Source organism: Cetorhinus maximus, chromosome 27 (assembly GCF_964194155.1).
Source record: "Cetorhinus maximus chromosome 27, sCetMax3.hap1.1, whole genome shotgun sequence".
NCBI lineage: Eukaryota > Metazoa > Chordata > Chondrichthyes > Lamniformes > Cetorhinidae > Cetorhinus > Cetorhinus maximus.
In genome coordinates, this window is record NC_135905.1 from 13,596,874 (window position 1) to 13,618,726 (window position 21,853).

At 45.5% G+C, this 21,853-nt stretch overlaps 1 protein-coding gene across 4 annotated transcripts in view; it reads left to right on the forward strand.

The window, feature by feature from the left end:
* The window catches only part of rassf4a (Ras association domain family member 4a), a 244,194-nt gene that overhangs the window by 9,266 nt on the left and 213,075 nt on the right, over nt 1–21,853 (forward strand). For 2 of the 4 annotated variants that reach the window (XM_078530748.1, XM_078530750.1), the window contains exon 2: nt 17,112–17,246. The gene's annotated coding sequence lies outside the window, so the exon portion shown is untranslated. The remainder of the gene's footprint in view (nt 1–17,111; nt 17,247–21,853) is intronic. The other 2 variants (XM_078530747.1, XM_078530749.1) reach the window with 1 other exon arrangement.

Below are 21,853 nucleotides of genomic sequence, written 5' to 3' on the forward strand. Positions count from 1 at the left end.
TATTTACTCAGTCAGCCTTAGCCAGCACTCCCTTCATATCTATGTAATTGGCTTTGTTTAATTTTAAGATTCTTGCTAGTGATTGAAGTATACGATTTTCAAACTTTAATGTGGAATTCAATTATATTATGATCACTATTTCCCAGTGGAACTTTTCCTATGACATTACTAATTAACCCAGTCTCACTGCACAATAGTAGACCTAAAATAGCTTTGTCCTTACTTAGTTCCACAACATAATGCCCTAGGAAAAATGCTAACCTTGCCTGTGTTGCCCACATCCCTGTGATTGAATAAATTAAAACAAAGGCAGTGAAGTAGTCGGCGAGTTGGTGGAGAGGCAGATCTGGGTGTCATCTGCATATATGGCACATACATGGTCTTTGGCTGATGCTGCCAATGGGCAGTATGTAGTTGAGGGATAGGAAGTGACCAAGAATACATCCTTGGGGAAAGACAAGTGGTGTGGAGCCAGGAAGGAAAACATTGCTGGAGATCCTGTGGTCCCATTTTTAACTATCCAAACAACAGCAGCCCGACTGAGATTGGACAATAGAGGAGAGAGGTCACAGGAGTTTGGTGTGGCCAATGTTTGGAAGGCTACAGAAATATTGATAAGGGATAACACACCACACCTTTGTAGCTGGTTAGGGCTGTTTCAGTGCTGTGGCTGGGGTGGAAACCTGATTGGAAAGGTTCTAATTCAGAACTTCAGCAAAAATGAAAATGATAACAGAACAAATAGAAACAGGAGTAGACGATACAGCCCCTTGAGCCTGCTCTGCCATTCAATACAATTATGGCTAGGAGATTAGGCCAGTTTGCAGAGTTGGAGAAACCCAGAATTCGAGAGTAGTTGCCGTGCACGGAGGTGGGTAACTTCCCTTCCATTATTTAGTTACTTCTAACAAGAAAAAGAACCTTAATTTGCATCTGGTTTCATGATGCCCCTGAGAAATTGTTCCAACAGCTCCATTTTTATTCGAGATATACTCGCCCGGCCAGGCAGCATCTGTAGTGAGAAGCAGAGTTAATGGGTGAAAGTACAGTGGCGGGCGGGTTTTGTAGCAGTTTTCCAGCTGGGTAGTGTGGCGGGAAATTGCGCCCGATTTTCACGCTCAGAAGCTCGTTAGTTATGCATTGGCGAGTAGCTCTCCAAATCGCATGGTGGGACGGGCACTGATTCGTCCACCCCGCTGCTACCTAATGGGTCGAAGGTCCAGGCACCATATTCAAATGCCACCCGAACACACACATTATTATCAGCAGGTCAGCTGTGTGCAGGAAACTTCTTGATATGGCTCCACAAAAGCAAAAAGCTGCTCCCAGGTTCAGCAATGATTCCCTTGAGGCCCTCATCTGTGGAGTCTGCTAGCATCTGGATGCCCGCTATCCAAGGGACGTGGGACATGGGACGTGGTTGCAAAGGAGGCCAACTCATCGGGCATCCACCCAAGAAAAGATATCCAGAGGAGGAAGACGATGAATGATCGTATCTGCTCCGCCAGGGTTAGCAAACTTTCAGTTTACATCAGTCGCACCCTCTCATAATGGCATTGTGCACTCAAAGGGTTACACTGCTCGGGGATCTCACAATATTAGCGGGGCAGGCAACAGCACCGATTGCCTCACAGACACTTGAACATCACCTGCAACTCATCATGCTGTACAATTCTCAGCCATTACTGGGGCGGGCTCAGCACACACAGCAGGCATGCATGCTTCCCCATCTCCTCCCATCATGTCCCATTCCATTTATCTTTATGCAGGCCAAGCTCGTCCACATCCGCACAGTCATATCCCAGATGGGAAGAGGGGTGGCAAACGTCCAGGAGCTGTCCCAGTCTGAGGACTATGCCGCCCAGCTGGTAGGTGAAGACAAAGACCACTCCTGTGGAGAAAGCGAAATTGGCCTCTCCCAGCAAGCCAGTACCAGTGAGCCCTCCATGAGTTGATCACATCCTGATAATCACAGTGAGTGATATGCCATGTTGTATTCTGCCTGCTTATGATGCTTATGAACTAAAACTATCTTCTCTCTCTTACAGGCACTAGCAGGCCCAGACAGACCAACCATAAGCCCCAGCCCCCAGGCTACCTCAGAGGAGGATGCTGAGGATGCATCATCACTGCATTCACCTGCACCCCCCCACTAACGCAGAGACACACATGCCAGTGGGTCATGGATCTAGATTAGGCTTGGGGTCACGTTCTGGAGGACACCTCACTGACATGTCTCCGCAACAGCCGGAGGCAGTGACAGTCCAGGTCTCTGGCACTTAGAGGACCGCTGGCGAGAGCGGGATGGGGCACCTTGACCTCCCTCCAGGAGGCTCTTTTCCTCACGGAGTCAGGCAGGGGCCCTCGGTCACTCATAAGGAGGAGGACCAGCAGCTTGAGACGCTGGGTCCATTCACCCAGGTGACTCAAAGTGTCCAGCTGATCCCAATCCCCATTGCCCATGACCTCATCACTCCAGCTCTACAGGCCAAGGAGGGTGCACCTGCCCCATAGCAGGAGACCCAAAGCAGGCTAAGGCCCTTCAGGACTCTGATCTCTAGAGGGCGCCCACCAAAATCATCAAAGACAACAGGGCGTATCAGGCTATCTCCACCCCTGCTACAAATTTTGGGGATGCACCAAGATGTGGCATTAGGGTTAAAAAAATTATGCAACTTTGACATCACTTCTGGGTCACAGGTGTTTAAACACTGCATATGTCATGCACCTTTCTAAATACATTTGCTGTTCATGAGAATGGTTCCATTGTTTGAAAGCGCCATGCCTATACATCTATGTGCCCTCTTATTGCAAGGGTGAGCCACGCTCCCAATCAGTGATCACCTCTCTTTGTGAGCTTCACATTCATGTGATGTGCAGCTGAGCCATGTTAGCTACTCAACCCTTGTGTTATGTCAGGGAGATGTGTCAAACTCTTTGCTGGAAATTTTGCAAAATGCGTTAGTAACCTCTACTACTTACAAGAAAACATGGAGTTAGGTGTGCTCAATAGCCTTGGAGGATTAGCTATATTTGTTTCTCAAAATAAAATGGCTGTCTTCACTCATAGTGCCAAAGCAAAAGACCTGCAGCCATGATGGTCTCCCCAACCACTCGCGCATCTCAATGCCCGCTAAAGGTTTCTTGTTAAGGCAGCAATGGCTGCATCAAGCCCTTTGAAGCTGTGTTTGCGTTCTTGTGCCGACTTTCACTACCCAGAGTGCACGGATACAGGTTCACTGCTGACTTTTCCAAATATTAGGGCCTGGCGAATCATGAGAGTTGAAGGTGCAAGTCCGAATGTTGAACTTGCTCTCAATGTATCTGGTTGTAAGGCTTTTCAGTGCACTGACATGGCACTAAGGGACAGAAGGAATGTGGCTGTGTCCCGTTCCCTGGACCTCTTGCAATCTTGTGGCTGCCAGTGTGGCATGGGCACGTCTTCCACATCGTGCTTCTTCGATGGCACCCTCACGTGGAAGCTGACTCTCATCTCCCTCTTCATGTTCCTGCCCGTCCTGCTCTTCGCCTGAGGAGCGCTCAGACTCCTCCATGTCTCCCTCTGGCAAGGGATCCTCCCTTTAGAGCACCAGGTTGTGAAGGGCACAACCATGGAACCATAGAAAAGTTACAGCACAGAAGGAGGCCATTCGGCCCATCTTGTCCATGCCAGCTCGAGGACACCCAGGTGCCCTTTCTAATCGCACCTTCCTGCACCCGACCCATTGCCCTGCAGCTTACAGCACTTAAGGTACAGGTCCAGGTACTTTTTAAAAGAGTTTAAAGTTTCTGCCTCTACCACCAACTTGGGCAGCGAATTCCAGACACGCACTACCCTCTGTGTAAAAAAAGTTCTTCCTCATGTCCCCCCTATGCCTTCTGCCACTTATCTTGAATCTATGACCCCTGGTTCTAGAATTCTCCACCAAGGGAAACAATTTTATCCTGTCCACTCTATCTATTCCCCTCATAATTTTGTGCACCTCAATCAAGTCACCTCTCAGCCGCCTTTGTTCTAAGGAAAATAACCCCAACCTATCCAACCTCTCCTCGTAGCTACACTTTTCTAACCCTGGCAACATTCTTGTAAACCTCTTCTGCACTCTCTCCAGAGCTATTACGTCCTTCCTGTAATGTGGTGACCAGAACTGCACACAATACTCCATTTGTGGCCTCACCAGTGTTTTATACAATTCCAACATTATATCCTTACTTTTATATTTTATACTTCTGCCAATGAAGGAGAGCATTTCATATGCCTTCTTTACAACCTTGTCTACTTGAACTGCTGCCTTCAGGGACCTGTGTACTTGTATGCCAAGATCTCTCACTTCATCTACCCTTCTTAGTATATTCCCATTTATTGTGTAATCCCTGTAACTGTTTGACCTCCCTAAATTTACGACCTCACACTTCTCTATGTTAAAATTCATCTGCCACTTTACTGCCCACTCCACCAACCCATTTATATCGTTTTGGAGATTATGGCTATCCTCTACACTATCCAATACTTGGCCAACCTTTGTGTCATCTGCAAATTTCCCAATCGTGCCCCCCAAGTTCACGTCCAAATCGTTAATATATAACACAAACAGCAAGGGTCCCAACACCAAGCCCTGTGAAACACCACTTGAGACAACTTTCCATTCGCAAGGGCATCCATCGACCATTACCCTTTGTTTCCTGTTTCAAAGCCAATCTTTTATCCAGTTTGCCACATTACCCTGAATCCCATGGGCTTTTACTTTCTTGACCAATCTGCCATGTGGGACCTTGTCAAATGCCTTGCTAAAATCCATGTACACAACATCCACTGCACTACTTTCATCAACCCTTCTGGTCACTGCTTCAGATGAAACAACAGATGAAGATTATGTGGGACACCCTCTGTGGAGAGTCCATGGTGTGTTAGCTCTTCCCGTAGATATGATTCCCCACGTTTCTTGACATGCGCAGCATTGTCTTTCACTCACCTTTAGATAGGAAAGTCTTCTTTGGTAGACCCTTGGTCGCACAAGTCACTTCTGTGAGATGGATCTAACTTCCTCATCCTCTGGATCTTGCTGGAGTACCCCCGGACCATGGACCTCAGGCCGGGTCTCCTCTTGAAGCTGCGCTAGGCAGTGCAAGGCCCTTCTCAATCAAATCTCTGCGATCAAGAAGGCAGCATTGAATGCAGGCTCCATTATTTAATCACCCTTCTCCCTGTGGACTGATAGATGCAACAGATTCATGAATACTGGCAAATATAGTAGACCTCCCACTCACAAACAGCCACTGTCATACCCTAGAGCTGTGTCTACGCTATTAGCTTTTTGCTGATGCAGCCTTGTAGCTGAGGTGCAAACTCACAGATCTAGGTGACCAAGATGCCAGCCCTGATTCTTGACATCCCAATCCCACAGAGATTGAAAGTGTGCCACCTCACTGAGGGCACTCCTGCAATCTCTTATCTGGTATACTGGTCAAGCTCAACTTGCACTTCAGCAATTGCTGGCCTGTTACCCATGCCAATTGGAGAAAGCACATTAGAGGCTTTCATTGATGATCTGCGAGATATGCAGCAGCTGTGTTTCCTTAAGAGTTCTGTAATAAGCTTGGAGTACTAGACAGGTTTCTTGTTAGAAACAGTAAACTTATTTAGAGCTCCTGATGAAGCTACATGCTTGTACCAAGACCAAGGATAGAAAGCTCCACCCCTAAGATTACCCACACTTAGATTCGCCAATACAGTCACATGATCCCCATAATAGTATGAAAGGGTTTACTTACAATTACTACATTCCTCCTCCTTTAATTTTGTTTTACACCTCTTAGTTATGAAAACATCTTAACCCATAATGTATACAAATATATACAGTTCATGCAATTATAGATTTGGTCTTTGTGGTGGTTTTCTGATTCGAGCAGAGCGACGCAACTTTACGACTTAAGATTCTTCCATTGGATCGACTTGATCAGGAGCTGCAGTGTCAGGGACATCCTTAAACAATGGCAGTTCAAAATTATTTACTTCAACAGAGACATCAGGTATGTCTATTCTTTGCCGTTCTGGCACCTCAGGGATCAAAGGTTCGACTTCAATTTCAGGTGGAGTAACTTCATGCGAGCATCTTCATTTTCAAGATGTCTGGATGTGCACTATGAAGCTCTGTTAATAGTGGTTCTCTTCCTTGTGAAGGTACAGTGACTCTTGCTCCCCACAGCAAGATATCACCTTGACAACTTAGTTCAGATTACGAACATAGAATGTTTTTAATTCTTCGGGGACTTGGGCATTTGACCATCCTTGTAATACCTGTCTTCGGACTCTTGATAAAATTGAATCCCGGTTTGTCCAATTCTTTATCTGCTTCGCACAGACTGTTGAGGAGTCCAAGGAAATTCAACACAATACAACTTCTTGAGGTACTGGATCATGTGTAATGCTATCTGGCAAAGGAAGACAACTGAGGGTGTCTGCATTTGCTATATGCACACCTGGACGGTGCATAAAGGTGTACTCGTATGCCGACAAAATTAAAGCCCATCTCTGAATTCTAGCAGAGGCTATCGGTAGGATTGTTTTATCTTAACTAAACAAACCCAATAATGGCTTGTGATCTGACACTATGGTGAAGCGTCGGCCATGCAAATATTGGTGGAACTTCTTTACTCCAAATATGATGGATAAGCCTTTTTCAGTTTGTGAGTAACCCTTCTTGGCTGCGGAGGAGGTTCTGGGGACATATCCTATTGATCTTTCAGATCCATCCTCCATCTTGTGTGACAACACTGCTCCCATTCTGTAGGGAGACGCACCACAAGTGAGTATTAATTCCTTTGTCGGGTCATATTGTACTAGCAGACAGACGCGTATGAAAGCTTCTTGACTTTTATGAAGGCTTCGCCTTGCTGTGCCTCCCAGGAACATCTGCAGTTCTTTTTCAATAAAGGAGTTAATACTGTAGATAAATTAGACAAGAAGCAACCTTAATAATTTACCATGCCCAAAAAAAACTTTTGAGTTCACTGACACTGGTAGGAGATGGTACTTCTTTGATTGCCCTGATTTTCTCCTCTACTGGAAGCAACCCTTGGGCACCCGCTCGATGATCCAAATACGTGACTTCAGTCACTTGGAAAGTGCACTTCCCTTTTTTTTTTCAAAAGTACGCTAGCCTCAAACTCTTTTCAGAACCTCTTCCAGGTTGGTCAAATGTTCTGCTTCCGTTGATCCTGTGTTCAGGATGTTGTCCAGGTACACTAACTTAGGGAAGTCCTAGTAGTAAGCTTTCCATGGTTCTTTGGAAAAATCATACAGACAGATGATACTCTGAAGGGTAGGCGTCTACATTGGTACAGGCCCTTGTGCATGTTTATGGTGACATACCCTCTAGATGTGTTGCTGTGTTGTTCAGCTCTAGCTGCTGATAGGCATGGCTCATGTTCAGTTTAGTGTAGGACCTTCGTCCTGCAAGGATCTACAATCCTTGGGATTGGATATTTGTCTAATTTAGCAGCGCTGTTCACAGTTAATTTGTAATCTCTGCAAATCCGAATGGTTTGATCTGGTTTCATCACAGGGACTATGGACGTTGCCCATTCTGAAAAACTGAACTGGTTGGATTATTCCTAATTTCTCCATACGGCACAATTCTGCATCCACCTTCTCCTTTAGGCCATAAGGCATATCTCTGGCCTTAAAAGAACTGGGATGTTGCTTCAGAATCTACGTATATTTCAACTTGTAGGCCCCTTATTTTTCCCAACTCCCCTCGGAATACTCTGTCATACTTTTTTAACAACTCAGGAATTCCACTGTTCTGACTTGAAAAATTTCTGACCAGCTGAATTTAATTCCTTTCAACCAATCCTGGCCTAGAAGGCTAGATCCGTCACCTGTTACAACAATTACTGGCCGTTGGGCTGCCTGCTGCCTGTAGGATACAGGTACAGAGGCGATGCCTTTCACTTGTATTGCCTCTCCAGTACGTTTTAGCTGAGCTGTGGTTTGCTTCAAATTCAATGGCTGGGTACCTTTGCTGGGGTATATAAAGATGTGTTCTCCTGCCACTGTGGTCGATGGTCCTGTGTCAACCTCTATGACTAGAGGCTTCCCATTTCCTTGAAGGCTAACGGTGATTGGTTCAGCTTTCCTGGCCTTAAGATTGTATAAGGAATAGATATCAGTATTAGTAACTTACAGTTCATTCATATTATGCACTTCATTTAACTTGGCCTGTTTTCTGAATGGCTGTCTTGATCTCACCCTGAACTGTTTTATAACATGCCCTTTTTTTGTGACAGGTGGCATTTTGCCTCTTTAAATCTGCAGCTTTCCGATGCATGATTCCCCCACATCGGTAACACTTTAATTTCTGAATTACTAGTGAGCTGCTTCCAGTATTTCTTTTTGTTTTTTGAACGGTAGGGACTGTGCCCGTTTCTCGGTAGCCTCCCTGGTTTTCGCACCACGCTTGGCGACAGCTTCCTGCCCTAACTGAAGAATGGGACCATGTTGCACACTCGCAAAGCCTGCAAGTCCCTCTCAGCACTCCCCATTTCTAGCCCTATCTCCATGGCGCGCTTCAGGTCTATATTAACTTCTGCAAGTAAACGACGCTGAATGGCGTCATTGTGTATGCTACATACCAAACTATCTCGCAACATGTTGTTTAGAGTATCTCCAGAGTCATCGTGCTCTGTTAACCGTTTTAACAGCGCGATGTACGTTGCAATCCACTCACCAGGAGCCCTTACTCTAGAGTTAAACTTGAATCTTTGCATGATCACCGATGGTTTAGGCTGAAAATGTGGCTTGACTAAGTCGATTAACTTGTTGAAGGGTCTGGAATTTGGCGCGTGCAGGCTTTCGGACTACAGATTCGGTTATACGGCTTATTCCCACAGACATTTAGGAGAATTGCCTACTGTTTCTCCTCTACCGTTATTTTGTTTGCCACAGAGTAGAAACCTAGGCAGTATATGTACTGACTTTGATGGATGAGTTATACGGGTCAATTCTGCCGAAGACTGGCATGACTGGTGACTATACTTTCCTTTCTTCCTTTTAAAAATCAAAAAACTCACACTTGTGAGGCGAGGTACAGCGTCGGAGCTATTTATCCTCATCGCCAATTGTAGTAAGCTTGGAATACTGAACAGATTCCTTGTTAGAAACAGTAAACTTTATTTACAGAGCTCCTGATGAAGCTCCATGCTTGAACCAAGACCAAGGCTAGAAAACTCCACCCCTAAGATTACCTGCGCTTAGGGCTGATTTGTCTCTACAGTCTCATGATCCCCATAACAGTATGAAAGGCTTTACTTACAATTACTTACAGGTTGCCTGCATTTTCCATTTTCGCATACGTCTCTATTAATGCTCAAATGGAGCAACTGCATTGTGAAGCCAGTGATTCCTGCAGCCTCTCGTTAAAGTGCCACAAAAGGCAGTGGCTCCAGAAGGTGCTTCTCAAGCAAACGTTCTCTTTTCTCTCAGTTCTGATTCCATTTCAGTGTTGTGACTCTGAGCAAGGCCCCTCAGTCCAGGCGTGGGCTCCTCCCACACTGCCTCAGAGCCCCCTCATGCAGATTCCTTTCCAGTTTCGATTTTAAACTGCGCAATAACTTTGGGGTCTCAAGATGGTGGTGCTGGATTTCTGCTTCGAGACCAACTTTGACCCTTCCTCTGTCAGTGTTTGGGTCCCTTCAATTTTCCTGGAACCTCTCAACATGTAGGTAGACACCCCTCCGGTTATCCTCCAGCCTCCCCCAGTAATCCTGGATCCAGCCCTTCACCCCTAAGCCCATCACTGATGTCCCCATGCCCCATGTGGACCTCTCCCCTCCCCACCTCGAGGCTGTGTGCACAGTGACATAGAGAAGAGCCCCCCCTCCTCCAAGGAGAGCTTCTAGTAACCACCCCCCCCGCTCCCCAACTTATTGCCTTTTCCCCAGTTACAGGCTGCAGATGCTTCCCCTAACCATCCCATCTGCAGCACCGTACCAAGCCCATTGCCACCACTGTAAGACAATGAACACAGTCGGCACACCAAGCTGTGCATTATTCTAACTGAACACACAGGCCTTGCCCCTCCCCGGCACGGGACTCTGCCGTGTGTGCCATACATAGCCCTCTAGCATGGCCTGCAAAGCCCCAGGAGCCTTTAATCTCTCACCCTGATTATTGGTGCATAAAGTTCCAGGACTGCCTTTAATCTCTCACTGCAACCTCCTGGCCTCAGACCAGGGGCTATGACTGTCTTTCAGTGAGCTCCCCCGTTCCTTCATCACTGATCACAACACAATCTCCTTCCCTTTCCTTTCCCTCCATCCCAACCCCCAACTTCCAACCTGTCCCTCGTGTGCAAGCCTTTCCCCTCCCCCACCTGCATGAATCTCTGTGCAACCCATCCCTCTTGCGCCACACTAACACAAACCCCCCCACCCCCCCACCCTCCACAACCTCGATTTCTGGAGTATGTGTGCATCCTTTCCCATTCATACAGTTCCATTCCCATCCATCCCCTTCTGTGTCTGTGTTCTAGTCTTCCCAAGCCAGGCTCCAGCTCCCCCACCCTCTCTGCCAAGGTTTTGCCCCTTCCCCACCATACGCCATTGTTCCTCGTGTCTGTCATTGTTTCCCCCCACCACCCCTCCTCCCCAGTCGCAGTGCTGGTCTCTGTTTGAGAGCCTGACACCTGGAGCAGCTTTGTTGCAGGTAGACTTTGAATGTTGCACTCACCTCGAAATCATGAGTGAAGTGCAGACGGACAGCCACACGCCACTTATATCCGGTTGTGATTTAGACCAGTCTAATTTCCTGCTGGCGTGGCACTTAAGTGGGAGCGGGTGTGTGATTCTGTGAGTAGCGTTTTTAATGAGTATTCGTGATATGGTAATACATGCAAATGACGTTCCCGACATGGATCGGCGGGGAACCTGACCAGCCATCAGCCCGGCACGAAGGTGGTGAGGAAAAAATTCCGGATTGATTTCCTGGTGGCGGGATTCCGACCTTTGGCCTCTCTCCAAATTTTCCACTGCTGGCAGGACCGGAAAATTCCGCCCAAGGTTTCAGGTGTATTCAGTTAGCACACTGACAGGTCCTGGCGGAACCCATCAGCTGTGCGTTCCCTGGAGCCCCTCTTGGGTGAACTGCAGCTCCTGGATTCGAGCACAAGTGGGCTTCCAGAAGTTGGGGTTCTCTAATGGCACTCGATAGTGGCGCAGATCTCTGCATTCATCTCTATTAGGACCTAAACATTTGGGACCCATGGTAAAGCAAGAAAGAGCAGAAGTGAATTTCTGCATATTAGAATCTGGCTGGACAACCCCAAACACTGCTTTTTGTTAATGTCTCTGAGGTGAAGGTCGAACGTGGATAGCTTGTATGAATGTCATTTTTGGCTTTAATGTGTGGGTAGGCGACTCTAATAGATAAATGATCTGGCAGTTGGATGAGCTTCCTTTTCAGTGTACAGTGTAAATGACTGGAAATGAGTTAACAGCGGCTCACTTTGACATGATTGGCCATTGCTCCTCATGCAAATAGGTAATGGAGCCAGCAATCCATTTGTTCCTTTAACTTTTTTCATTGAAACAGTAGATACCATACTGATGGAACACAGGCTATTTCTTCTCTTCAGAAGAATTGGTGCGGCTTTCCAATAAAAACAAAGTCCAACTTTTCACTGCGGTCTAATCAACTCCAGAGAAAACACATCATCAAGGAAATATTTATTGAATCGAGACTTCAACAAGTGCTGCATACCTACACCCTCACACACTTGGCAATCTCACTGGTCCCATACCCAGGAGAACGAGGCGGGGTGGAGCAGGGCAGCTCATCAAAGATGACTGTATCCTCCTACCTAATCCTCCTATTCCACATCCCTTCTCCCCTTGTGTCTCTCTCTCCTGATTTACAAGTTGCAGATGGTGTAAACACCATGGAGCGAGTACCTCATGTCCTTTCTCAGGGAGGCAGCATTCCCTCTCCCACCATTGCTCTTGCAGTTGCCTGTCGGTCGGTCAGCCAGCCAGACTGCTGCCACCCATGTTGAGAAGGAGCAGTCCACCACCATGCATTCTAAACCCAGAACTGCCCGAAGTTGTCCTCCAAGGCTATCTGCAATCTCCTCCACTGAATGTCAGCAGGTTTCTGCCAACCATGTTGCAGCCACTGAGGCAACACTGCCTAGGAGCACTAGGGCACGCAAAGGCATAATTTTGGTTCGTTGACTTTGTATGCAGTATAACATGACTACATTTGGTTTGCAAAGTTTCTTTTGTGGTGGCTTTTGTTTTTGCATTGTGGCCAAGTCAATGCTGTGATTGATGGTCACTGCCTGAGGAAAGGTAACGTGTGGTGTTGGTGATTGGGGATTTAGGGTTGTGGTTACTGGTATTATGTTTAGTTGAGTTCTTTATGGATAATACTGGCAAAAAGGAGCTATCTAGGTTGCCTTCTCCCTTCCTCTTCCCTTTTCCCCCTCTTTCTTCTCACCTTGCTGCTCCTTAGTTTCTAACTGTTATAATTGATGGCAAGAGCTGTACCCTCATGATGGTGAGGTTGTGCAGTATTCAGGAGACCACAACGAGTCTTGGCACTCAGTCTACTGAATACTGCAGGGCACCTCTAGAGTGGTACAGGCAACAAGTATGCCCGTATCAGCACACTGATGGTTTACTCTATCGCATTTCATGTAGCACTGTGGCTTTCATTGTATGTAAGCTTTGCACGTGTGCCTGAGTTGTGCATTGGGGTCATCAGCGAATAATGCTTTTGACCCAGCCGTCAGCTTTTCATTTAGTGTGGTGGCTGAAGGCATTGTTACTACTGCCAGGATACCGGACACTGGGCTGCTTGATTCTCTGCTGATGGTCACGCGCCAGATGGATGTTGAGGGAGTCGAATCTCTTTCAGTTCCAGTACTTGGTAGAGTTGACATGTGGCGCCAGCAAAGCAGTCTGCGTGCATTCAATGACACCCTGCACCACAGGGAAGCCTACAAACCTAGTGAAGTTGCATGCTCACTCTACCTGCTTCTCTGTGGCAAGAGAGGATGAAATGCAAATCACTCTCATTGAATAGAGAACCTCCGTGACTTCCCTTAAGCTGCAGTGGATGGCAAACTGTGAGATGTTGCAAATATCTTCAGCTCCAGCCTAGAAAGAATGAAACGCATTAAAATTCATTGCCGTGGTCACCTTCACAGCCAGGGGTGATGGGTTGTTTGCTGTGCCCTGCGATTGCAGTTGTGGCTGTGGCAGGTAACAGAATTCAGTGAGGACAACCTTACTGACATGCCGATATCTCTCACACCCTTCTTCGCTGATGTTCAGGTAGGAGAATTACTACCTGGACACCCAGAGCAGGTATCCTCCTCCTCCGCCTCTTCCCAAGTCGCCCACTATTGCGTGTGTAGCGTGAATGCCAGTTTTCAGCTCTTAAGGGCATTCAGTACCCAAGTGTTGATGGGCCCAGTTTCTTGTATCTAATAAGCATCGCAGAACCAAGGCAGATGAAATTAAGATATAGATCAGCCATGATCTAATTGAATGGCAGGTGGAACGGACTTGAGGTACTAAATGGCCTATACTTGTTCCTATAGAGTTGATCTAACCTTGAGTTTCATTGTTTGATATACTGCATCCTAAAGCTGCTTGAACAAGTATTGAGGTACCAAGTGCTGAGCTGCACTTCAACAGATCATTTTCCCCATGTCACAAAGGCTATGGTTTGTGTATTAATCATTACACTGGGACATATCCTTCCTTATTGTTCAATAATGTAGGAATAATAACTGAATAACTTAATTGCTTTGTGAATGGTGTCAAAATACATTAAGGTGAAGTTGAAAGTGATCTAAGTGTGTTAGTGTATTCAATGCCAAATATTCCTGAACACTGCAGAACAGGAAGCAAATAGATTGCTGAACTGTGTGGCCAAAATCTAAGGTTATAAGTCTGCAGAGCTACTGCTTGAACTCAGCAGTGCATTAGTCAGACCCCACCTTGGTGCTGTACCCGATTCTGATCAGAGAAAAAGGAAGACACTTGAGCTGACGAGGCAATGCAGATGAAACTATCCCTGACATTAGAGGAAAGACTAATAATTGGCTTTACAACATGCAACTGAGACGTTATCTTGTACAGGTATATAAAATAAAAGGAAGATAATTTATATAGTGCTTTTCGTGACTTCAGGATCTCCTGTGGCTCTGTGGAGCCAATTAAGTATTTTTGAGGTATTAGCCACTGCTGTGTAGGGAATGTGACAGTCAAGTTGAACACAGCAACCTCCCACAATCAGCAATATGCTAATGATCAGGAATTTTTTTCAGGCATGGTTAAGGAATAAATATTGGCCAGGGCACTGGAGAGATGTTCCCTGTTCTTCTTTGAAATAGTGTCATGGGATCATTTACGTTCACCTGAGGACAGATGGGGCCTTGGTCACCCAGTTCCTGTGGATTCACATACCAGCAAGGTATCTGCACATTCAGAAAGAGGAGGTGGGGAGAAATCACTAAGAAGGGTACTGTTGGAAACCAAAGTAGAGTATATGGCACACACTAGATATTGCTTTGCAGTTATCTTGGGGGCAACTTGTTTAGTGAATAAGCTGAGTGTGGTGTGGTCTAGTACAGCAAATCTACTATCTGTGTGTGGTAATTTTTCACACTAGTATAATAAGGTTAGCAATTTTGAGATTGCAACATACTTGAGAAACCATTCAACAGGCAGTCCTGCACTAATCAGAATGTGTATCACCTTTAATCTTGTACACGATAACCCCTCAGTTGCATGTTGTAAAGCCTAATTATTAGCCTTTCCTCTAATGACAGGGATGGTCTCGTAGTTCTTCTCTGCATTGCCTTGTTAGCTCAAGTGTCTTCCTTTTGCTCTGTGATCAAAATTGGGTACAGCACCGAGGTGTGGTTTGACTAATGGACTGCGGAGTTTAAGTTTGAATCTTGTTAAAACTCCTGCCGCAGATCCTCCTGATGGCTCAGTGGGTAAATTCCTGGTATGAGGGATGCAGATAAGCCATGCCTTGAATTTTATCTCTGATCTGTGTCAAGATGCTTAATTTCACTCTGAATGTGAGAGCTATGAAAAATGCTGCTGGGCTAGGAAGGTGAATACTTAGCTAGGGATTATTCTCATGCTTGCTATCCTGTGACTTGAGCAACATCCCCAAAGCCATGCTCCCTGGTCATTCGTTCATTTATTTGTTCTTTATGGTTCCTTGCTGTGTGCAAAATGGCTGACCATGTAACAATCTTGACTACACTTCAAAAGTAATTGGTTGCGAAGTGCTTTGGGACGTCCTGAGGGAACATGATCCTTATGAACAATGGTGATGGACAGGTAAAGGTACTCTGGTCCACCCAACTTGTCCCACATGGTTGTAACACCTTGTGCATCACAAATAAACTCCACCCCACCTGAAATATGAAAGCGAATTCATGTTTTCTTGCTAGCTCAGAATTTTGGATGATGAGAGCAAATATTAACACGTCTAACTGAGGAGGAAAATAGGGTATGGGGTGGGGTGTGTCGTGGTCATGAAAGGCAATGTGTAAGGGACAAAAGTCTGGAGGAGAGAAGTGGAAACTCTTTCGAGTTATCAACAGTCACAGATTGCAACTCTTTCGAGTACAATCACAGTTCTTGGTTTCCGGGAATGGGACATGAACCCACAACCCTCTGATTCAAAGGCGAGGGTGCTATGAACTGAGCCACAGATGCATCATTTCATGAGAAGTTCTAATCTTATCTGATTTAAAGGCTTAGTGCAAATCTGAGACGATTCCACCCTAAGTGTGGTAACTACCCGCCGGCCGCACTGGCGGGTTTTCATGCTGTCTCGTCCCAAACCCGCCACATTACTTATGCATTCCTGAGAAACACACCATTTCCATGGTGGGCAGATTCTCATTCGCCTGCCACGCCATCACCTCGCCGCTTCATCACGCCAGGCGCCACATTTAAAGTACAGCTGAGCGCAGTGCTTCCAGCCCAGGACTGCAGCCCCGAAAGGCAAGAAGACTCCAACCCTCAAGTGCCTTTTGGATGCCGTGGAGGCCATTCTGTGATATCCTCTAGCCCCACTCTGGCTGTAGGAGGAGTCGCTACATTACCACTCCAGCTTGGTAGGTGGCGGCAGTGGTGATCTGTGCCAGTGTTGCACAGAAGAGGCTAGCCATCCAATGCATATAGAGGATGAATGATCTCATCCGTGCAGTCAGAGTATGGCAACCATCTCATCACTCTAAACTCACACACTCAAGCCCATCACACATTCACTGGCCTCTCACTCACTGCCAGCTCAAGGGACATCACCACCCATTCTCACACATCCCCACCTGGCCTCATCTCCTCTGGAGACTGCCTCCTCAGCCCTCACCATCTTGAGGCTGCTTACACAGATCAACATGTGCCCCCACACACACCCTGGGATACCCTCCATCCCCAGTACAGCTCTCGTCCTGCAGCCTCTTCTCTCGCCTGAGGCCACTTCTCTCCCTTCCTCAAGCAAGCCCTAGCCCTGCAGCTGTTGAAAAGCCACCCACATATGAATGATCTGGTAGGTAGAGACCCGCCCGTGAACCCTCTAAAAGTGATGTGGTGCTGCCTGTGAAGCCTGGCGCTGATGACTGTGAGTGCTGCCCGAAGCAAGGTAGGTAAACAAACCTTGAAGTCCCGAAGTGCAGCCTGCCAAGTGCACGCCTTTTATATGCTGTTGTGAAACATGTCGGCGTGTTTTCCTGCTGACGGGGGATGGGCCCTGTGGGGCTGGCCTTATGATATGCTGATGTATTACAATGAGGTTCCCAATGTCTGATGGTGGGGAACGATACCCGCCATTGACTGGCTGAGCGGATGGTCGCAAACTGGTTTCACGATGTTACGAAACCGACTTTTGGCCTTCTCGTCGTGTTGTCCGTTCACGCCACCGAACGCACCCGACCTCAGCAGGCATGGAAAATCTTGGCCTTAGCTTAGTTATCCCCTGGACTAATCTCTATTTGATTGTTTTTTCCCTCTTATAAAACTGTTGCTTTAATATTATTTTTGATCGGTTCTTACAGACTTTTTTTTCCATCCCAAAACAGAGAAATTTGACGTCTCATCACAATCTAATGTTTTGGGAGTCTCGTGAGATTTGGCTCCGAATGATTTAGTTGCAAATGAAAATTGTGTCCAGTGAGGTCATTTCATCTCCAGAATAGCATCAAAAGGTATGTCAAGTAAGTGATAATTCTAATCATACTTTATTGGGATTTCTAGGATGTTGACCAGCTGCTCCCTTGCCTTGCGAGGTGCCCTGTTCAATTATTACCTTGTCTCTGTTTTCTCTGTTCTCCTTTTCGTCTCTCCCTCGCCTTTGTCCCACTTTTGTATTTCAGCTGCATCCTCTGTTGCGCAAGACAAGTTTTCAGCATGACTTAAGTAAATCTAAAATAATCCTTTAAGATTACCGCAGTTTGCTTCGCTGGCTCAGATTTTCTGACTGTTAATTGGAGTAGCTGGCACTCACTGCCTTTTGAGTTTGGGAATTTCCTGGAATGTAAACCTAGTATTTGCCAGGAATGTTGAAGGGAAAATCCAGAGTGCAATCTCTGCATTTAATGATTTTTCTTAAAAGAAAGGAATTTGAACCAACTTCTGTTCCTCTGCACAACATGTTCTTTTGTTTTATTTCTGATGCTTTCTCAAAATTTACCTATTGATCCAAGTCTTTTGCTCAATTCCCCTAACTTTCCACAAATTCCTAGTGCCTATTGTTATTCCTCTGTGAAGTGCCTTGGGACTTATATATCAAAGGTACTATGTCAATGTAGCTTTTAGATTGTACAGTGTTTAACAAAAATTTGGGAATACAGAACAGACTAATTAACCTCGTGCTTTCCAAGCTTATTTCCAGTGAGGGACCACAGTTGGGGGCTTTGAAATTGACATGATCTCGCAGTGGGAGCTGAGAGAGCAGGGGTTGTGGGGAGAGACCTGTGAGAGTTGGTTCTCCAGGGCAGGCCTTCAGCATCAGCCATTTATGTCACACCGACAATTTAAAAACAGCGCAAGCATTTAAAGGGGCCTCGCAGCTGTTGCCATTCATTCGGAGCTTCACAGCAGCCATGGCTGCCACAGAACTCGTGACCCCAGGATCTCGTCTTGCGATCCCACTGGGGGGGTCACAACCCTCAGTTTAACCTGACGTAACCAATAAAATAGATGAAGTGAGAAGTGAAAGTTTTCGCTGCCCATGATAGTTAAATTTTCCCCAGCTTTTTGCCAGTAGATTTATTCGAATAAAAACTGAAAAATCTAAAACCAGAAACGAAATCACCCAGTTATTAGATCTCCCAATAACTATTAAGGGAGAGTATTTTTGGAACTATATCCCATTAATTTGAATATTTGTTTCGGCTCCATTTAGCTGCCTATATTTTGACAATGTGGTTAATTAGAACTAAAGCAAAATACTGCAGATGCTGGAAATCTGAAATTAAAACAGAAATACTCAGTACGCCTGGCAAAATCCCGAAGATGGTTAATTGGAGGAACTGATTGAAAAGCAAATTTGCTGGTTATTGGGAGTTCCCCTCAAATGATCTCCACTTGCAGTGTGATTGTCATCTAAGTGCCCAGACGGATTTTCTCAATTTTAATTTAACTAGCATGTGACACATCCCTTTTGTCTGCAGCCTCATTGACACTTCCCACTTGAAACCAACCCATTCAACTCTCTGAAAGCGGCTAGCAAAACAAAATGTAGCCTGAACTATTCTGTTATTGAACAGAATCTAAAAACAAATGTCAACAGAGCCAGAGTAATTATACATTAAAATAATTAAGTGGCTGCCAGGGATGAATTCTGACTTTGAGGAGAAGAGAAAATGCTGGAAATATTCAGTCGGCGTCTGTGGAGCAAACAAATGAATTAATTTTTCAAATGTAATCTCCTATCAGGAATATGATTGTTGTTCAACTGACTGTAATTCCCCAGTAAGCTTACCTGAGCAGTCTCATCTTAAATTTTTATTGTATTAAAAATGCTAGCTAAATCCTCATTTTGTAAAACACAACTTTAGTTGAATGATACTTGCATAAATGATGATTAGTTGTGCCATGCAACATGTGAGCATTTTGTTTTAATAATTACTTTGACATAATGACAAAGAGAACTTCAGTCTTTGCAACCTTGAAATGTCTAGACCTATTGAGTTAAGTGAATGTTCTGGCTAGGAATTGTGAATGACTGACTATATTGAAATAAAAAAATTATTGCATTAACCAAATCATTTGTATTTTAGCAACCTCAAATGTAATTTATAAAGCCTAAAATTGAGATCAATGTTTGCAATACAATCAAACCCTGTTCTTCAACTACTCCTATTATTCTGATTTTTCTAGTATAGTAGCTTGTATTGCATAGACTTCTTATGCACTTGAGAGAATTAAAAGAAATAGTATCCATCCAGGCTGATTATTTATAAGACTAATGCAATGAAGACTTTTAATTATCCCATGGGCAGAGAGAGCTCAACTTGTTCAATTTGTCTGAATTCTTGAAGTGGGCAGCTTCTTCACTTTCAAACTGTATAAATGCCTCGTTGGCATGCAGCTTGAGTACTTTGCCAAGTTCTGGTCGCCAAGCCACAAGGGAGGAATTCGAGCCCTGGAGATGTTTTAGAGAAGAGTCATGAAGCGAATCGCCCCCAGAGTCAAAGAAAACCTGGAAACTCTTGAGCTTTTCAGTCTTCAAATGAGGCAGCTGAGAGATGACGTTAAAGCAATGTTTAAGGGGATGAGAGATTAGTAGTGGGCAGGTAGATCTGCAACACCATTTCAAACTAAACTGTTTCTCTACAAAGTAGTAAAAAGCAAATTTAGGGCTAATGTTAGCTAGTCTTTGTGTAGAAAACAGACCAATGTGTGGAATGGACCTCTGGGTAAAATAACATAAATGAAAACCTTGGAATTGTTTAAAAAGTAGTTGAATGATGTTTTAAGGGATTTCTGTCGAGCACTTGGCTCATGATGTCAAATGACTTGCACCTGTACTTTTCGTGGGTACCATGCAACTCGAAGCACTCTGTCCAGGCACAAAGTTTGGAAAGGCAAATTCTGTAATCTAACTGTACTGCTGGGTGCTTTTCAATTCACGAGCACCATGCTCATTATTGTACTTTAATAAAATCCTGGCGTCCGAGCTGCTTTTATAAGCTCGATAAACATGCTCACTTCCACTCATTTTTAGCATCTTCTGTAAGTTGGAGAGAAGTACCAAGGACATATTGCTGCCAACTTCGGCATGTGGTTTGTATTGTGCAATGAGGCTGATTCAATATCTCGTAATGCTGCGGCTACTTTTGGTGCCAGTGCTTTACTGAGGCATTTATTGTGGTGAGAATTGCAGTGTCAAATCCTCTCTGCTCATCTGATCTGACTCATTGCCTGTAAGAGATTGGCACATGACTGTTTCTGACTGTAGCCTTTTTATTTGCTTTGGCTTTGCAGGGGGCTGCCTTCCTTTCCCTTCACTGCTTAATTGGAAAAGTATACAGTGGCAGTAGAGCATGCCATTGTAAAACTTTCCCACACTCCGCTCCGAGATATATGCAGGTACTGCTGCTGGGCCTTTCTCGATTGTACTTTTACGCAATAACGTGACTGTGTAAGTCACAAGATGTAACACCTCGTTTTCCACCATACAGCAACTTGGGGCAGGATTTTTCAGTCAGTGTGTGGGGGTGGGTCTGACACGCCGACGCGTAAAATGACGGACAATGATGTCGGGCGGTGCATCCTGACGTCATCACGCTGTCTCGCGATGTTTCGTTCAGCGGGGGCATGCTGGAATCTGCTGCCCACGCGCCCATATGTAAACGGCCTATTAGGGCCATTAAGGAAGTAATTAATGTCATTGTTAACGCTGCCCGTCCCACCTTAAGGTTGGTGGGCAAGCGAAAAGCCCAAGCGGCCTTTACGTTTTTTTTAGGAAACCTCATCCACGAGTGGGATGACGCTTTCTAAAGCTTTTATTAATTAAATAAAACATTTTTCCTAAATATAAAAACATGTCCCATCTCATGTGACACAGTCACATGGGGGGACATGTTTAATTAAATTTTTAAACCGTTTATTTAATCATTTCAATAACGATTCAATCTCCGAGGCAGCTCCGTGCCTCAGGTAGATTGAAGCGCTCTTTTGCGCGCATGCACAAAAGAGCGCTGGCCCCGACTCTCCCTCTTTCCCCCCCCCCCCCCCCTCCCCCCACCCACACAGGTAGCGCTGAGCGCGTGTCTTATGTTGGACGGGTCTTAATTGGCCCGCCCGCCCACGTAAAATGGCGGCGCGGTGGCGATCGGCTCCGCGACCACCTCGCCCGCTCCCACTGAGCCCGCCCACCGCCTGAAAAATTCAGGCCTTGGTGTTTAATTCGCATGATGGTTGAATAAGAATGAAAAACAATACTTGGTATGATCGATGTAACTTAAACCAGTTTGAGCTTTCGGGCCCAGATGTGGTTTGATGAATTATTTCCTGGCTCAGACATTGCTCGTGCAGCAGTCTTGATCCTGGAAATGCCTATCTAGTTTCTGCTGTATTCTTACGGATTAGTTAAGATCCAGGTGTTTACTCACAATCTATCAAATGCAAGCAGAGATCCAAAGGTTGAGCTCTTCAATGGCTTAACTGGTTGAGGCATTGAGTAGCTAAGAATCACTCACCAGGCATGTCTCACTGTCTGATTCCCAGGTTGGTGCTAAGTTAGCCGATCTTGGGTAGGCTGGTAGTTCACCTGTGCAGTTGACCAGCACACCCATGAGTTGATTGCTACTTCTGC